Source organism: Arvicanthis niloticus, chromosome 9 (genome assembly GCF_011762505.2).
Source record: "Arvicanthis niloticus isolate mArvNil1 chromosome 9, mArvNil1.pat.X, whole genome shotgun sequence".
In the NCBI taxonomy this organism is placed as follows: Eukaryota; Metazoa; Chordata; class Mammalia; order Rodentia; family Muridae; genus Arvicanthis; species Arvicanthis niloticus.
Genome location: NC_047666.1, coordinates 32,418,726 through 32,438,714, shown reverse-complemented (window position 1 = coordinate 32,438,714; position 19,989 = coordinate 32,418,726). Strand labels below are relative to the sequence as shown.

The 19,989-nt window shown below is 40.8% G+C and overlaps 1 protein-coding gene across 2 annotated transcripts in view; it reads left to right on the top strand.

The window, feature by feature from the left end:
- Positions 1-19,989, top strand: part of Prickle2 (prickle planar cell polarity protein 2) — a 321,687-nt gene that overhangs the window by 10,704 nt on the left and 290,994 nt on the right. The gene's annotated exons all lie outside the window — the stretch shown is intronic.

The window sequence follows — 19,989 nt, the reverse complement described above, 5'->3', positions numbered from 1 at the left end:
TGAGAAGGAAGTTTTTTTAAAAAGATCATTATGGCCCAGGTAAGATGCCTCAATGCATAAAGGTCTTGCCGTACAAAAATGAAGATCCCAAGAAATCATGTAAAAGCAGGAGGTAGTAGCTAAGACCTGCAATCCCAGCATCCCTATGTTGAGGTGAGAGGTAGAGATAGGAGAGTTTCTGGGCTAGGTTTCACAGAGTTGTGAACAAGAGACCCTGCCCCAAACCAGGTGGAAGACAAGGACCAACACTGTAGGTTGTCCTTTGACCACCACAGGTATGTGTGACACGTGTGCACCCCGCCCCCCCCTACACTACCTAAACCATACAAATAAGAATCAAGAAAGGTCGTAACCATTTGCATGTTTCCTGAAGGAATCCACAAAAGCGACCAGTCAAAGGAAAGAGTGCATAGTATGCTTTCTGTGGCCGGATTGAAGCAAGTATCATGTGACCATTTTAAGTCTTTGGAGTCAGGATTTTGAATGTGTGCCCTGACACTTTGGAAATCTAGGTGTCTCAAAGGCAAAACCACTGCAATCACATGCGGACAGTAAAAGCCTTGATTGTGGCCATTGTGAGATTTTGTGTTTGCTAGAGTTATGAGATAGTACAGAACTGGCTTGCCCATGCTTAAGAGATGACTCGTTGTGTGTATGTATAGCATAGGAATGCATGCGCCAACTTCAAATGTTGAGGAGTTAGGCCTCGGGGGAATTTATTAAAAGAATGTAAGTGTTTTCTCTCTTTCAGTGGCTCTATAACATTGCCTCGATGACATAATTTTCAAAGCCTTTTGCTTTACAATCAGACACCCAGGGCTTTTCTCTCTCATTTGTATCTTTGATGACTTGGCTTTGAAGCTCCTCCAACAACTTGTTGAGTTGTTTAGAAATCTCCATGCCATTAAAATCTCCTTTTAATCTTTATGAATCCGAACATTGGAGGCAGTAAACGGACTGGGAAATGCCTGCTTTCTCTTGGGCTTGGAATACACATAGTCCTAGACAAGGGCACAGTGGTGATTTTTGGGCTCTGGGGGTGGAAGAATGAACTAGATGTTTCCTGTGATTTGGCGTTATTGTTGCGGTTTACATGTGAAAATATTTCCCACAGTCTCGGGTGCTTAAGTGAGCCTCCCAAATGTGATGTTTGAGGTTGTAGAACTCTTGGATGTAGGGTCTGGGTCTGGGTCTTGAGAAACCTCAGGCCTGAATTTGGTTCTCTCTTATTCTTAATCTGTCAAGATGGGAAAAAGCTCCACCACAAATAGAACAGACCCTTCTCTGCCACCATAGACCGACCGCCCCTTGTAAACTGAGCAAAACAAACCCTTTAAATGGCTTCTGTCAGATGTCGTCACAGTGACAAGAAAGGTAACCAATATGATATTTAAATTGTTTTTAATATAGTAGATAACAGCATTTTAGGGTAGAATCACTTCTTACTTTAGTTATGGCTGAAATGCCAGATATCTAGTGTGTACTTTAGACAATTTTGAAGATTAAGCAAAGGTGATTTAGGAATAAGAAAAGAAATAGTGTAACTCCATCAGCCAGAAATGTGTAGTCCTAGCCATAAGGTATGATTTTTCTTTAGTCTGTTTCCTTTGTGTGTAGTTTCATGTAGCTATATCACTTCCCTAGAGCTGAAGGAAATGAATTCCTAAATGACTGCCTTAAAGCAACAGAAACTCCTGAGACTTCTAACATTAGAAAAGTCCAGAATCAGGTATGAGGGGTATTCTCCCTGAAGACTCATGGGAAAATCTGGTTGCTGCATCTCCTAGCTTTTCTGGTGGCCCCTAACCACTCCTTGTGTCCCTGGCTTGTGGAGTCACCACTCCCTTCTCCACTCCAACATCACATGGATTTCTTCCTGCCTGGTGTGTCATCTAAGGATTTATTTTTGGATTGAGAACCACCTTAATCCAGAATGATCTCATCTCAAGATTTACAATTAAAACTGCAAAGACCATATTTTTTTAAAGTAAGGGCACACCCTCCCATCAAGTTCATCTATCTTTTAGGGGGTCTCTGTATTGATGCCACTATAGCAAGCCATGAAAAAACTTATGTGATTCCCTTCTTAAGTATCCTGCTCAATAATGACTTTCTTTAAAAAAAGAAGATGATTTATGTATATGGGTCTACATGTATGTATGTGCACCATGTATGTGCCTAGTGCCCATGGAACCAAACGACGACATTGGATACCTGGAACTGTAGTTGAAGAGAGTTATTAGGCACCATGTGGGTGCTGTGTACCAAACCCAGGCCCTCGTTAATAGTAGCCAGTGCTCTTAACCGCTGAGACATCCCTCCAGCCTCCAGTAAGTGACTTTCTAAATGTGTCATTTGCAAAACCATGTGGCTGCATAGAATATCTGGGCCTTGACTTTAGGATAATTTTGTGAGGAACCCACTTGACCTTTTTTAAGGTACAATTGAGGGCTTGCAATAGGAAAGGATTGTTGAAGCTGCTACTGGTGGGTGGAATTCTGCGATGGAATTTGCAGCCCATATTGATGAGGTCTGAATCGTTTGACCCACCTTGGGTCACCCTATAGAGTCCATCCATCTTCTTCTAATAGTTTTTTTTAAATAGCCTTTCCAAGGAAATGCATAGGAAATGAACTCTTAGTGGGCAGAGAGTTATTTGTGGAAAGAACATTTGACCTTTTGGCCTTTTAATTAAGGTCGTATAGTGGATTCACATTCAAAGGGGGAGAAAATAGTCTTGTCTCAGAAAAGGAAGTTTTCAGTAATCCTGGAAGTGAATACCATTCTTACAAATCCTGCTGGAGCTAGATCAGTCCCTGCAAACCCCACTTCATAAAGAGAAGCAGGAGGAGGAAGAGAAGGAGGAAGAGGCAAGAAAAGAGAGGAAGAGGAAGAGGAAGAAGAGGAGGAGGAGAAGGAAGAGGAGGGGGGAAAGAGGAAGCGGATGAAGATGGTGATGATTAATGCTCCTTCCCAGTTGTCCCATTTCAACCCTGTGAAGGGATCTAGACTTACTAGAAATGCTCATTCAAATGAATGGTGGTTTTTTTTTCTTTGTTGTGATCATTATCAGATGGCTATTATTAACTGATCATTTACAATGTGCCAGGAATATTATTGGGATTCCATTCCTTGAAGTCTTATATAGTGATAAGTGTAGCCTAGGCTGGCCTTGAACTCACAGTCCTCCAAATAGCTTCCCAAGTGCTGAGATCACAGGTGTGTACCACCAAACCCAGCGTCTTAAGTAATCCCTGAAACCACTCACAGGACAGATGCTATTGTTTCCTGTAGAAACAGAAATGCTGTAGGTCTTGGCCATAGAGCAAGTTGATACCAGCACTGATGTATGTCGTTTGGCTCTGAGTACAGTCTGGATCCTTAATCTGTGTTCCCCCTCAGGCTCTGGAGGGATGGGATTAGACTTTAAACTACTAGACTCTCCTGGGGGTTGCCCATCAATCCCATGGTGCCCATTTATTTAGTTTTACTTGGGACTTAGAATAGGTAAGTTCTCGGGAGCTGCTGGTCTGGGAGTGTGGTTGGAAACTTCATGCATCTCAAATCTAGTCCAGCCTTCCAGGATCTGATAGCCACGTCAGGGACACCAGGAGAACATAAGAATGAACACACAAGCGCGCACACACACACAGCTTTAATAACTTAAACGTCAGTTTAGCCCAATAGCTTGTTTTTAAAATAGATTTCAATCACCTGTTAAAGGTGTGGGGGCATGGCAAGGAGTGGAATTGGGGGTGGCAAGGAAATTAAACTAGAGGTAGCCCTTCCCTCCTTCTCTCTCCCTCCCTTCTTCCCTCCTTCCTCATCACCACCCCTCTTCTCACTGTCTCTTTATGTAGTTCATCTGGCCTCCTGACAGAGTTCAGGAATGACAGACATGTACTACACCTGGCCTTGAGTGTTTCTTGAGCAGGAAGTTTTTCTCGCCATTTCCTATCACTTAAAATTTATGGAGTATAGAATGTTGGTCTTTAGGATCGTGGGCAGATGCAGACTTGAGCAAACCAAAGTATGGTATCTCTGTGGCAATGATCAACCATAAATGAGACTATCTACTGGGTAATAAAATGGACATCCTTAGAAATCTAAATATTATAGGCCAGAACAGGAGCAGAGAGAGCTCTGTGACAGAGCAGAACACCTCGAAGACTTCTCCAAGCCATTGGAGAAGTCGGTGGCTTTTCCAAACATTGGAAAAATGATCCAATTGATTTGATCAACATTACTAGGGAAAACACTCAGCTTTTCCTCTGGCTTGGCATAAAAAGAGCCATTTATTTAAAGCTTATTTTTTAAAAAAGCCACACTTTTTTAAAAAATCAGGAATCAACTCTTACAAACTTGGAAGTAAACGGTATATCTAATGTAGACATTGTATCTTCCTTCTTTCCCTCCCCTACCCTGGAGCCACACTGCCAAGGCAGTGGGTAACTTCTGCCTCAGGTATATACATATACTGGCACTGCCTGGGTATGTTTGTGTGGCTTGGCCCTCCCCTACCCATAGGCCTGCCTGCCTGCCTGCCTGCCTGCCTGCCTGCCTGCCTGCCTGCCTGCCTTCTTCCTGCCTTCTTCCTGCCTTCTTTCTCTCTCTCTCTTTTACCTCCCTCCCTTCCTCCCTCCCTCCCTTCCTCCCTCTCTCCCTTCCTCCCTCCCTCCCTCCCTCCCTCCCTCCCTCCTTTCCTCCTTCCTTCCCTCCCTTCTTTCCTTCCTATGCTGTTTGGGAATGGAGTGCCTGGCATTTAGTAGGCTGGGTCCAGGAACATTGAGCATCATGGAGTTAGTGAGAAAGTACCACCACAATGGAAAGTGTGTTCCAAATGATAATGGCAGCCTCTATCCAGGATGAAGTGTGGGAAAGAGCTGAAGGAAGCAGATGCTTATGTAAGAATACATACTACACTTCTGAGATTTGCAAACCTAATTTCTCTGGGCCATGGTCTTCCAAACCTATAAATGGAAAGAGATTATAGAATCAGGAAGGGTCATGTAGTCATGAACATACCATAAAGCACCAAGCTCAGAAGTCTCTTTCCAGGACTCTCTTTGAAAGCCCCATTGAACATTGTAGGACTCTGTCATGTCTTGTCCCCAAACCAAATATGTTCCAGCTTTCTGCTGCTGTGCCCCCAGATCCCCCTGGAAACCCAGGAAGCACAGACATGAGAAGACCAAAACTAGCTCTTCCTGTGGTAACTGAGCACTTGGAAATAACCAAAAAAAGAATGTTAAAAAGAGTGAAATTAACATTTTGGAAACGTAAAAGATTAGAAATGAAGTCTGAAAGAATTTTTTTTTGACAGTGTCTTTAAATTCAGACAATACTCTTTAAAAAGAACAAAAGGAACCCTGAACTGAAAATTTAAAGAATTTGTATTATAGGTATGTTTTATCCAAGAAACAGAGAAGCTATTTATATTTCTAATGTAAAAGCCATAGGTAAAATCCACTCCCGGATTAAAATGTGCCTATAGTTGTATATTTCAACAAAAAGTTAAAGATTGAAGGTGTGTGTGTGTTGTTCCTTAATGTGACTAGTATTGCTAGTTATCCCTGCGTCTATAATTCTATTCTTAAGATCATATCCTTCTATTATATCCTTGTTTGTTTTCCAAAAGAAAAAACAAAAATAAAACCAACAAAGAAACCTAACCTCCAGTTGCTGCCTGGCCGTGAAGAACAAAGACCCGCATTTCCCAGTCCTCATTTATTTTTTCCTAGGACTTGCCCTTTAGATTAGGTTCTAGCCAGAGGGGTAGAGGTGACAGCTACAGTTAAGGCTCTGTGCAGCCCTCCAGGAAAGCAAACGACCCTTTTCTCTCCCTGCTTCCTCCTGCCCCCCACCCCAACTTGGGTGAGATAGTTGAAGCTTCAAGCAGCTGCAATGAAGTGGGAGCCCAGTGCTGAAGAGCAGAAACTCAGAGAGCCTGTTTGTGAGGACCAGAAAGACGCCATATTAACCTTAGACTACATTATCTTCTTCCTATATTTACTGGGGGAAGAAATGGATTTCCATTTTGTTGAAGTCACTATGATTTTGGGTTTACTTGTTTATAGCTGAATTTCATTCCAGCTGGATTTCTTAAAAATTAACAAACCAACTGCAGATGCTGATTATGTCAGACAAATTCCCTCATAGCAGATACTGCCTAAGGGTTAAGAATTAAATTCCATCGCTTCAACTGAGTGGCCATAACTGTCTTTTCTTTTAAGAACCCTTTTATTTTAACTTTTGTTTTCTGTGTATGTTTTGCCTGCATGCACATTTCTGTACCACATGTATGCAGTGCCCACAGAGGTCAGAAGAAGGCATCTGATCTTCCAGAAACTGGTGTTACAGAGAGTTGTGAGCTGCCATGTACTAGCTGGGAATTGAACCCAGATCCACAAGAAAAGCAGTGATTGTTCTTATCCACTGAGCCATCTCTGCAGCCCAGGACTGCCTATTTCTAACTGTATCTGCTATGTGTTTGTAGTGCTTGAAAATTTAAAATCAACCTTTTTTTCCCATATATATATATATATATACATATATATATATATATATATATATATATATGTATATATATATATATATATATATTTTCTAACTGAAATAGAATTACACTTCTTTCTTTTCCCTCCTTCAGCCTCCCTTGGAGACAATCACCTTACCCTCCCATGCCACCCCCTCAAGGTGACAGCACATTTTCTTTCCGTTATTATTGTCACACACACACACACACACACACACACACACACACGCCCAAATATATAATTTGGAAGCCTTGGCTGAGGACAAATGTGCTCTTGCAGATAATGCTTGGGTTAGAATGATATCATCAGAAACCTTAGCTTTCATAAGTTACTAGAGGAAATTTAATAAATTTGGATATAGCAGGTATTAGAAGATGACTTATTTTCATATTCGGTTTCTCCATGAATATGGGCCCTTATCTATCAAAGAATAACCTGAACTGTCTTAGGAATGTCATCCTGTAACACAGACTCCCATCATCTGAGGAGGTGCATATGGTGTCTTAGAATGCATTTGGGACTGCTTATTTTAGGATTAAAGGGTATAGAATGAAGGCGCACTATGAATCTCTCTGATAGCCCCTATTGGGTTACCAGCCAACTAAGCAGAGGGATCAAGTTCATGTTATGTATGCAGAGAAGAATGCCTGAGCACTACTGTATGAGCATGTGTGAGGGGTGAAACCCCATCACCTTGTATGTGTGCAACAGGGTGTGTGCCTTTTAACCTCTAAATTCAATAATCATCACCCAGAAAATCTCCTTGCTGGGAAGTCAGCCTTGTTGCTTGTGACCCAAGATAAGTTTTTTTGTGTGTGTGTGAAAATCTTTATGGTTTCTCTTTCTGGTGGTTATTATCAGCTAGCTTTCTTCAAGAAGAGTGTCAAATTGTAATGAAAGCTTGAGAAAACAGGACTGGAGAGATGACTCAGGGTAAAAACCCTCTCCCAGAGAGATCAATTCCAGTCACCTACGTGGCTGCTCAAACTGTTTATAACTCGAGTTCCAGGGGGTCGTCTTCTGACCGCCAACAGCATCAGACACATACATAGTGCACAGACATACATGCAGTCAGAAACACCCATACACATAAATTTTTAAAAAATGAAAAATTTATAGCTAGACTATTAGCTTATAAGAAACTTGGAATTGATTAAAGAAATCACCCTAACCTCATATGCCATGGAATATGACAAAAATGATGGATACGTTTATACACTTGAATGTAGTTACATGTTTTTCCTTAATGATATATATATATATATATATATATATATATATATATATATATATCTCCATACTAAGGTCAATGTGACTGTATGCGTCTGTATCTATATATGTGTATATGCTTTGTTTTTTGATACAAATAATGTGACACCTTAGACTCTTTAACAGTAGGTCTTATAGTTGTTTTCATATCTGTAAACATAAATAATATTAATTGAAATTACCAAAGATTGTACTATATCATCACAGCTACACTGTATTTTTGCCAGTTCTCTGGAAATGGTCACTGTGGATGTTTTAAGTGTCTACTTATCCCAAATGATACTTCAATCATTTTGCTCTGTGTATCACCACTGCTTCTATGAGTGAAAGATGTCAATAGGACAAATTTCTACAAGTAAGTGATTGGTTCAAGGAGTATATACATTTTCAGTGAGTGGCTAAAAGGAAAAAAATCCCTGTTATTTCAAACATGGATAAACTTGTCGAGTTGTATGAGAGAGAATGCTATCCAATTCTAGATGAACCTAAAGAACCTAGATGAAGTTACTGAGCCTAACTTCAGTAAACTTTAAAATTCCATAAAAAACTTATTAATATAACCTTTGTTGGATATTATCCTGATAGAATCTGTGAGAACACAACTTACAGTCTGAATTAAGATATGGACCAATGTGTGGACAGTTACCTGTAGATGTTACACGTTCTTATAAGGTTTAGGTGGCTCAGAGGATGAGTTGTTTGGTCATAACATTTGGTGGGTGGAGCCAAGTGACTAGGATTTGGGTACTGGTCTATTCTGCCTCCCCCCTTTTATCCCTTTCATCACTGAATCTGGATTTAGACATTTGTGGAAGTTAAATGAATTAGGGAATAAGACCTATGTCCTTCATTCTTTCTATGAGCCCTTCCAGAGCTACTTCTTCACAATTAAGTTTGAACCTAGTTTGAAAAGTCACAGGTTTAAGACCAGGTCTAGTATTGCACACCTTTAATTCTGCCAGTCAGTAGAGAGAGGTTTGAGGCCAACATGGTCTACATCATGAGTTGCATGTCAGCCAGGCTATGCAGTAGGACCCACCTCAAACACATAAACAAACACAAAACCCCCAAACAGCAAACAACAACCAAACCAAACCAAACCAAACCAAACCCATCCCAAACAAAAAACAAGTCATAGCTTCTCATGCCTGGAGTCCCTTCCTTTCCAGCCCCTACTGTAACAGTAGGAGCCCAAACAAGCATGGCTTATTGCCTGTGAACCTTTGTTCTTCTCGATCTGCCTTCTCCACTTCTCCCTTTAATCCATTTTCCACATGATAGTCAAATACAAAGAAGTTGTTCCATGAAATATTGAGCAGATGCAAAAATATTGATAAAATATGTATAACACACAGACAATAGACAGCAGACATGTATGAGCCTCCCACTCACATTAGGAAAATGAACCTTCTCGTTATATTGTCTGTTTATATATCATCCAGCCATAGGCTATCTTCAATTATGTTTTTATGATTTCTGCTTTGATTAATGCTTTTGTTGAAAATGTTTCTCTGATAGTTTGTTTCTTCATGTGTTCTTTGGGGACACATACACAAGAACATCTCTGGAGTGTGTAGCCAGCAGTAGGCCTGTGAAGTCATGGGGTATGAGCCTGTAGTTTTGCTAACTAAAGTCACATTCTTTTCCAAAGACATTTATCCTTTTGTGTTCCCATTAGCAGAGATGGTTCTATTTGCTTCTTATCTTTCTTTGTATTTAATCTTGTCACATCTTTATGCCCTCTTTTTACATGTTTTTCTTCTTCTTGATTGTCCTTCCCTACCTTTTTTTATGTGGGCATGTGTTGTGGTAGTTTGAATAGGAATGGCTGCCATAAACTCATATGTTTGAAAGCTTGGTCCTTAGAAAGTAGTGCTGTTAGGAGGTGTGGCCTTGTTGGAAGAAGTTTGTCTCTATGGAGGTAGGTTTTGAGTTCTCCTATGTGCTCAAGCCATAGCCAGTGGGACAGTCTCCTTCTGCTGTCTTTGGATTAAGATGTAGAACTCTCAGCTCTGTCTCCAGCACCATGTCTACCTGCACTCTGACATGTTTCCCATCACAACAAGAAGGGACTAAACCTCTGAAACTATACGCCAGCCCCAATTAGATGTTTTCCTTTGTGAGAGTTGCTGTGGTCATGGTGTCTCTTCACAGAAATAAAATCCTACCTAAGAGTTTCTCATCTTAACCTTCCAGGTTTGGGGTTAAATATAACCTTCTGAGAACCCTACTTGTGCTATATTATTCTTGCCCCAAGACTAAGCTGCAGGGAAGGCTATACCCACATTCCATGGGTTTTCTACTCTATCCCCCAAGTACAGCATCACATCTAGACATGGTAGATGCTTAGAATCTAGCTGGCAAAATAACTAAGTGACTCTGAGTGAAGTCCTCTGTAGTTAGCAGGTCTCTGTTCACTGATTTGGATAAGGAAGTGAAAGGGTTAATGGAGACTTGCTTCATGGGGCCTCTGGCTTCAGTGTCATCTCATGATGACGTTATTTGAAACTTGTCTTCAAAAGACCATAGAAGCTAAGCTATACTGGTGGAATAGAACGTTCTAACATGGGACACTACAAAGGATGTCCAGATGAGGTAAACAAGCACATAGATGATAAATATGCAAGAGTTATGTACACATTTGTCTCTAAAGAGAAAGGAGGTCAGTGGGGAGGCTTTGGGTATATGTTAACCTATGATCTGACCAGTGTTACATTGAAAATACAAATAAAGTTAAGTGAGTCCAGATGGGCAGCCTGGAAGGGTTATGTCAGAGTCAAGGCTCTGCTGGTGGCCATTCAGATTTGTTTATGGGCACTTTGTTCTGTTGTGTGTGCTTCTGGGGATTAGACTCTTTCAGGCTCACAGCTGCACATTGCCTAAGAGCTGTCTGTGCCAAGCTATACACAGTGCAGCCGAGTGCCAGGCGTCCAGGATTCAGATGGCATACTCTCACAGAATATAGAGGCAAAATGCTACCTACAAGGTGTAGGTCCTATTATAAAGAATCCCTTACAACCAGAAGAGTCTTCTAATACATTATGTCATCAAATTGAAGGTGTGGGGAAATTGATGGGTGCTTAATATTCCTAGCAAAAGGGGTACAGCCCATGAGGCCTATGAGAGGCTCTAGAATGGGAGGCTCAGTTTGCTCACTGTCTGGCCTTGTAATCCCAGGCAAGTTACTTAACATGTACTTTGATTTCTTCATCTGTGATATGGAAATATGAAACCTGGACAGCTTCCCATCAGGGAACAGTGATATAGGAAAGATAACTATTGTACACAGTACTCAGCATGTGGAAAGTTCTCAGGCACTTTTTCTGTTTTAGAATTGTAATCCACATGCCATATATGGTGGAGTAGGGGGATGTGCTGAAGAGGCTGGTGGATTGGAATTGTAGAGTTGAAACTGGGCCCAGAGCCCAGTACTTCTCTAATATTCTTCTATAAATTTCTACTGAGAAAACTTGACCGTGTCAAGACTCTCTCTCAATTAAACTGTGTGAAGAGATGCTTTAACTTTTTTCACTTACATATAATTTAGCTCTGCTCTTATATTTATAAACAACAAAGTCAGAGTTAGAGCTAAATGATAAGGAAAAGGCTCATCTTCTTAGTACTCGGTGTCTTGAAGAAAATCTCTGGTTTCAGAGATGCAGAAAGACAAAGCAACTGCAACTCTTACTTTGTGCAGCTATGGATCAGTAAATGTGAACTCACCAGAAGGTTCAACAGGAAGACCTCCCTTGCCCACACAACTCCAAAGAAGCACATTTTCAACTGGTCTTGACAATGGAAAGATCCTGAATTTGGCTACATGGATGGTCTTATTCACTTAACTGGGAAAGTATACCCACCAGAGGCTAATTAATATTGTTGTGCTTTCTAGAAAACACCCCAGGGGATCACATTTTCCAGACTTACACTGAAATTCATATGAGATTTTATTGAGACATCTATTTATCATAATGATTTTTTTTGCTAAAAATATTACCAAGTTATAAAACGTCATAACATTGATTCAATTTTACCACTTCTATTGTACCTACAAAGTACCTACAGTACAGAGGCATAGGCGAATATTGTTCTAACTTGAAAATCATACAATGATTAAATTTCTTCTCTTTCTCTCTCTAGAAGCCATCCAAGAAGAACCTTGCACTCTGAGTCTAGCCCTTTTAAAAGCTATTAAAGTCTCTGAAAGTACACCCTGAGTCCAGCCTTAGACTAAAATAAACAACAAAACCAGAAAAAGATCCCAACACATAGATGCTCTTATGGGCCTATGAAGAGATATAATGGATTTTAACTCAGCCTTTTAAAAATTGTCCTTTGTTCTACCTGCTCCATGTACGTTGTCCAGGGCTTGTAATGCTAGAAAGTGTTGCCTTTACTCTCAGATCTGTTTTCTTGCACCAGACAGCAGGGACTTCCATAACTGGCTGTTATATAAATTAAACTCTTGGTATACTTTTGGGCATCCCTAGATAAATAACATTGGAGGGAGAGGTACCCTAACTGCTGCTCTTGACAACTCCACTCATCTCAACGCTGACAGAACAACACTCCAATCCCTAAATGCAAGTTTCTTTGGTAGTTGGGGGATGATGAGAACAGGAGACAGAAACTAGGCAGGCAGCTGAGAGCAGGGGGCCCCCAAAGCGGCAATTCCAGAAGTTCCCTTGGTTCTGCCAGGAATGCCAGAGGGCATTGCTGGTTTATTGCCTCATCCAAAATGAAGACTGATCTTCAGACAACTCGTTTTAGTGAAGGGTTTTAAAACTTGGTCTCTAGATTTTCCTGGTAAAAATGTGTTATGTCTATTACTCAGTTTCAGCCCACTTCCTATGTGTGATTAACAAGAGACCAGCACCACCGGAAGGGAACCTTTGTTTTACTGGGATAATTGGAACTTAAAAATCATCTGTGATTACTAAGAGTCCAAAGTCCTTGAGGCAAAAATCTTCTGGGAAGTATTTCCTCAGGGTCAGCACACAACACTATGGTCCAGAAGGGAGTAAGAATGCATCTCAAGCTGGTACTTGAACTTGGTAATATGTAAGAGTCTCCCTCTTGAGACTGGTTTTGAAGGCATGAAAGGTGGTGTGACAGAGAACATTTGGAGCCTGGCACTGTGTGTGAGAGGCCGTTGATGAAACTGCAGCTTTAGTTGCACTGGAGACTTTAGCATATTGGAGATGCCAGTGCTGGGGGAAGACCACCAAAGACAGTGTGGCTGGTATGGGATTGAGCTGATCTGAGCCTATGAGACAAGCTGGTTATGCAGCAGATGGCAGAACCAGAGAAGTAAGATGCCCCAAATGAAGCCCAGAAGTTTGAGAGAGAGTCTCCATATGTTGAACTCAGCTATTTATATTCTTGGGCTTTGATCTGATTGTAACTGTGTCTTGGGTCTTTTCTTTGAAATAGGAACTATGTGATTTTTTTTCCAGGAGCCCTATAATAATTAAAATAACTTTTATTTTTAAGTTATCAAAAATTTAGACTTGTAAATTTTGAACTGTATTTTATTTTGTGATATTAACATATGAGACATTAATATCTGGATAAACAAGAAAGGAAAAATTATCGTTTATGATGTGTTCATGTGTCGAGTTGACAAAGGATCAAGGTCAGTTGCACTGGTTAGTTAGTGGTTTGTTTTTGGTCAACTTGACACAAACTAGAGTCATCTGAAAAGGGAGACCCTCAATTGAGAAAATGTCTCCTTCAGATTGGCCTATGGGCAAGTCTATGGGGCATTTTCTTGAACAGTGAATCAATAAGGGAGAACCAGACCACTGTACATGGTGCCACTCCTGGGTAGGTAGTCCTGGCTTGTATAATAAAAGCAGGCTGAGTGAGGCATGGAGAGCAAGCAAGTTAGCAGTGTTCCTCCATGGCCTCTGCTTCACGTCTTACTGTAGGTTCCTGCCTTGAGTGCCTGTTTTGTACTTCCCTCAGTGATGTGGAAGTAAATAGACTCTTAACACTTCAAGTTGTGTCTGATGAGAGTGTTCAGCCCAGCAGTGACATTAATGTCTTGAACTTTGACCTCTGAAGGTTTAATATCATAGATAGATAATTTGCTTCCTTCCTCAGTTTTACAGAGAACCACTCATCTTTTGTGTATACTTAGATTGACATCCTGTCCTATACTGTTTGAGCTCCCTGAGAAGCTCACTCTGAGGGTGAGATTTGACCTTCCTAACTTAAGATGCAAGCATGTTTTTCTCAATGTAGCCTTTAAAAATCACCTGTCCAGAGTTGGTCTGGCTCCTTTACTCTGGTCAGAGAGAAAGGAGAACATCAAAACAGCCTGAAAATACAGGCGTTGTATCCTTACACAGGCCTCATTGTTCAGTTGTTGACCAACTTATAATGAATGCACCAGTTTTTGTGTGTACTTTTATTTGGTTACAGTTTGGAGTTTATTTGGGGGTAGTTGTGGTTATATTTTGTTTCCTTGGCTTTGTTGTATTGGGATAGGAAGAACTTCAAGTTGGAGGGATCTGGAAGGACTTAGGGCAGGGGAAGAATATGATTAAAATATGTTTAAATTGTTTTATAATAAAAATTATTTTTTTAAAAAAAGACAGCTAAAGGGTACGCTGCTTCTAACAGAGGTAGGTCACTGTTATAAAGAAACTTATAGTAGACCAACTAATGAAATCCATGGAGGAGACGCTGCCCAGAAATTCTTAGTAACTCCAGCTTTACAGCTTAACAGGGCTGCCTTGGATGATCTCTGCTGGATGTTGAAAACAACATCAATTGATTATAGTTTGCTATTTATCTGCAGCATCTTTCTATCTTTTTAGCCGCATTCAAAAGCATAGCTATGGCAGATCACTCTCTGACTGTACAGAACACACACAAAACTTTTGATTGTCTTATGTTTTCAATAAGATTTTTCTGGAAACTTAAAACGCCTAATGGTTTTACAGTATATATGCAGGCCATTTTATTTTATTACATTATTATGCTATGTATGTGGTTTGGACTCGGCTATCTTTTAATAAGATGGTACTTTATTTGCTTGTGATACAATGCCTCATGTTATTAACAATGAAGTAAAATAAATAAGTAGGAGAGAGAAATGTCAAAAGGATGTAAACATAAAATTTTGTAGTAAAGAAATGTTTCTGTGCGTTAAGACATTGTCCTGTGGTGGCCAGATGTTTCCAAAATGAAAAGAATACAAAAGGACAGAGTAAATTGCATGAGATATGTAAAAGGTGTTAGGTATTATTTAAGCATGTGTGTGTGTGTGTTTGTGTATGTGTGTGTATGGCTGATATATATCATATATATGTATATATATATAATGATAATTATGTTTTTAAAAGCCTTACAGACCTCTTTGTCTCAATACATTCTTAGTTACTAAAAAGTAAAAATGGAAGAATTAAAACTGCACACTGGGGATTATAGACTAGCATATGAACAGCTTTGAAGATTTGTTATAAATGAAGCAGGAAGTGAGAGGATGTTATGAGGAACTCCAGACCCTCAGCTGTCTCTGGGTGAGCAGGAAGGGGAGAGGACATGGGATGCTCTCTGGCCTTTGCTTGTGTTGTGCGCAGGCCTCTTCTAAGACTACAGCTGAGAGGCGGTACCTTTGCCACAGTGTGATGAGAACTGGCAGACTGCTGTGCTATGCCCTTCAGGGTGGCATGCACTGTAAGCCGCTAGTCCTTCTTTTTCAGCCCAGAGATTTCTTGACATATTTTTCCAGAATACTTCAACTGCAAGCCCACTGATAGGATTCAGAACTCCCCCTAGACTTGGGTAGAAGTTTGTCTTTGCCCCTCTTTGAACTTCAGCATTTCCCTCAATTAAGAACGAGTCATGGTTATTGCATTAGGAATACCTGTGGCTTTGTTGCTAATACAATTCCAGATGTTTTCAAATCACATGTTAGTTGTGGCATCGCTGCTTGGAAATGACTGTAACCACTGGACTTGTTGCTAGGCCTTTGTGTATCATTTTAATAAAAACTTTAATACCATATAAGACACATGTGTGGTGTTGTGTATGTGTAGTGTTGTATAAAGTATATTATATATATGTGTATTCCATTCCATGTATACATCTGTATGACAGATATATGTGCTGTCTACATAATAAATAATCTGTTATAAAATATGTATATAAATCTTATGTGTATATGTGTGTGTATGTATATACTGTATATTAACCCAGGAGAGAAATGTAAATTATGCCATCAAAGCTTAAAAACATTTTAATCACCGTTTTGATGTAATTTCTTCTTTATACTTTGAACATTTTATTTTGCTCATTTTCCTTTGATATGGAGTGCATTAATGTTCCCCGACTGCCAGGGCATGAAACACAGCCTCTCAGCCTGATGTGAGGGGACAGGAAGAGTTTGTTCTAAAAGAAACATCAGCATGCAGCTGTTGTATGAGGTATCTTGTCCATTCTCTGTGTCTCTTAGGATACAGACAGAATGAGAATGTTCAGAGAAGAATCAGAACTTTTTGAAGGACCTTGGCAGCTCTGCTTTTCCACTCCCAAGTCTGTTCTTTATGGTCACTGACGTCACACACAGCATCTCATCGTTCTGTCTTCCTCCCTTTTTCAGTGGGCATCGGACCCTTTCCCTCCTCCTCCCAGCCTGAGCTTGGAACGGGAGGGCAGAACTAGATTTGCTGAGGTCCACTGCCAAAGAGGCAAGGCCTGGCTGCCCTGGCTTTTCCTCCAGGGCACTAGGACCAAATTTCTTCGGTCTTCATGAAAAGTCTGTCATGACTTTTGTCACATCTAAGAGCCTTCCTTGTTGCTGAGAGACACTTCTGTGCCGTGGTTCTCTTTGAGAGCCCTGGTATGTGAGCTTGCATCTAACTTTGCTTATCCACCATGTGTTAAGCATCACAGGTGACATTTCCTTGTCTATAAATCTGGACTGGAGTCATGCTTACTTAGGAGTTACTGTGAAGGTAGAGAGAGTCACACCTGTGGTGCTTAGAGCAGTATGCGACATAAAACAGTCCACTTAAGCATTGGCTATCAATATTAGTGATCTATAACTGAATGTTCTCCTTAAAATTGGCTTATAAAAGTCAACATGGCATAACTTGACCAGAAAATGAGTGGGGAAGATAACAGAGTGTATGTAATGGGGGGGGGGGGGAGTTTTTGGTGGGGAAGAAAGGTAGAAATTTTAGGAAGACTGCATGGGCTTGGGGAGCAAGGATGAGTGGGCACAGCATGGGCATGCCTGGGGAGACAATGGGGTGGTGGGCACAGCATGAGCCAAGGAGAAAGGCTCAAGGAGCAAGGCTTCAAGGAGCAAGAGGGTGCTGGGCACAGCATAGACATGGAGTAGCAAGATGAGCAGTGGGCACAGCAGAAGGCTGGCAGTGCTGACCTGGGGCATCTGACTGCCCTTTTGCATCAAGTTGGGTTTGAGATATGAAAGGCAAAGGGCTGAGCTGTGTGGTGTGGCGTTGGAACTGGTGCCTATTGCTAGAATGAAGGATTGTGGGAAATGTGAGCCTACGGCAGGGCAAAGCAGGGCAGTATGGATTAAGGAATGGTATTTGGAATGGTATGTGGATGTTCAATGGCTTGTGATGATCTTTTCAGAGATGTACAAGCACAGATATCCTGTTTAAAAACACAAAGCTGAAACAGAACACATACAGATTTACACAAATCATAAAATAGACAATTTGAACTTTCCCCCCAAACTAAGCAGCAGCACGAGGGGGTGGAGAGCTGGTCTACTGGTCAACCGCTTGCCTCGCAAGTGTGGAGGCCTGACTTTCTCCCTCAGAACCCACACAATACAGCTGGGTACAGGAGCACTTGCTTGTAACACCAGCAATGGCGAGATGGGAGGCAGAAGCAGGTACATCTGTAGAGTGCACAGCCGGCTAGCCTAGCCTACATAGTGAAAATCTAGGTCTATGAGGGATTTTATCTCAAAAGACAGAACACACTTGCAGAATGACACCGGAGATTTTCCTTTGTCTCCACATACGCATGTACACCTGTGCACACTTGCATCCATGCCAAAGAAGCAACCTGGCATCTTCTCCAAGTGGAGCTTTCTTCACTGGCATGTGTGTGAATCTTTTGGAGGCTCTTGGAAGCATAAATTTTGCACAACCACCAGAGCAAAATCTCATTACTTTAGCTGGACTCGGGTTTGGGTGCACATCTTTCTCTGTGCTCAGCAGTTTAGGGAAACGATGACATATGCCCCACATTTGCCCAGGAAGCAAAACAATAAACATGGTTATCCAAATATAAGAAGAAGACAAGTGTTCACTAGGTTTCTACTTGAAAATGATAAAACCATTCTCAAAATAACTTTGAAAAGGTTTAGCCCAGAGGGAGGAATTTTGTGAAGTTCATGGTTTTGTGAGGATTAAATGAGCTAACATATTAATGTTTAGACAAGTGCCTGGCATGTATTGAATTCTTCCTTGACTAAGAATTACTATAGTGACGCAATAGCAGTATTTAATAAATGTTATCTTCTGCTGTTGTTAGGCCTGCTTGCTCGGCAGTGTTTGTTCAATCTCATTATTGAACGTGTGTCTTTAATGTTAGCCGGTAATGGCTAGTCCTTGGGGCTACAGCACATCTAATCACACAGAGATTCCACTTAATGGTGATGCCTGATGGGTCTGAAGCCTCTTTTATCCATTGACTCTTTCCCCTAATGAAGCATTCAATTTCAATTTTTGTTTTCTGCCACCGTGGACACAGGTTCTGTGAAGAGGTCTGCTTTTCCTTAAAGAGTGTGGATTATTTTTTCTTGGTGTTCACACCAGTCCTCACTATTAACAACTAAAAGAAAAAAAAAGAATGTGATCTTTTAGAAAACCATATGAACCTCATCTACTTAGGAAAAGGGGAAAATTTTTGTGGTAGTCTACCCACTCTCACCTCTTAGGAAAGATTGCCTCTGGGAAATGAAATAGGTCTGCTTGAGAAATTTAAAGACATAGCACCCTCACTGGCTCTGAAATATCAGCTGAGATTTGTAATTCAATTTTTTTTGATTCCCAAGATTTCTTAGTCTAGGGTAGAAAAGGTCAGAATAGTTTGTGAAGAAAGATGATATAGGTTTTATTTTTCTCATCTTGTAATCATATTCTTCTTCTTTTAAAATCTTTATCTCTTCTCAAGTGCCAGTCTTCTAAAAATAGCCTTGTGTTGGTTTGTGTGCTTCCTCAGTCTAGCCCAGGATGATTTTTTTTAAAAAGGAGATGTTATCACAGAATCTGGTTTCCACTGATAATTTACATGGCCACAGAATTACCCAAGCAAACTCTTGTAAGGTCAGCCAGGACAAATGTTTAACATTTCACCAAATTGTCTCCGTGTTTGTTTAGCATTTCTTAGCTTTTGAAGCTGCCCATAAATAGTTATGAAGTTATCACAGAGGAGATCAGCAGAGATGGATTGGTATTATTCCCAAGTGCACGTCTAGTACCAAAAGCTGGCTGGTGTTTCCAGAGGTGGCCGTGGGAGCAAAATTAACTGTGTCATGGAAAGCTGTTTGTTACTGCTTTATTGGAAGCTGCACTGTTCATGGTCCTCTGTGTGGCCAACCCTGCTGGACCTTCAGTAAACATTTGGAATTTTGACTTCATCCTAGTGGGATGTGAGCAAGAATTAGGAGATAGAAAATCTATATCCCTCAACAATAGTTTGATGAATGTTTCCATTTGGGAAGAAATATCAGGTGGTCCCCAAATACTGCTCCTGACAAAAAATACTGTCAAAAGTACCATCAAATACCAGAAGCGCCCACAATGGAAACATACACCAGAATAGATAAATATATCAGCTTCAATGACCTGGGTAATTGGACTAATAATGTTCTCTGTTGGACTGTGGAAACCTTGTGTTGAGAAACATAGCAGCCATCTTTTACTGTTTGAAAGTCTTGCTTGAGAATCCAGCTCCAGAAAATGATAATCCCAGAGCTCCTGGTGGAACACAGAGCATGGGAAACATCTTTCCCAGAACCTGGGCATCAGCAACCTGATATAAGTGCTTAACTTCCAGTGTTGCATTTGCTCTTCTCAGTCACCGCTCCAGGCTGGCACTGTCATAGCCATTGTACAGGAAGGAAAGTTGAGGCTCAGGGAGATGAAATTGCTTACCAGGTGCTACAAAGCTAATGGGAACATGTTCT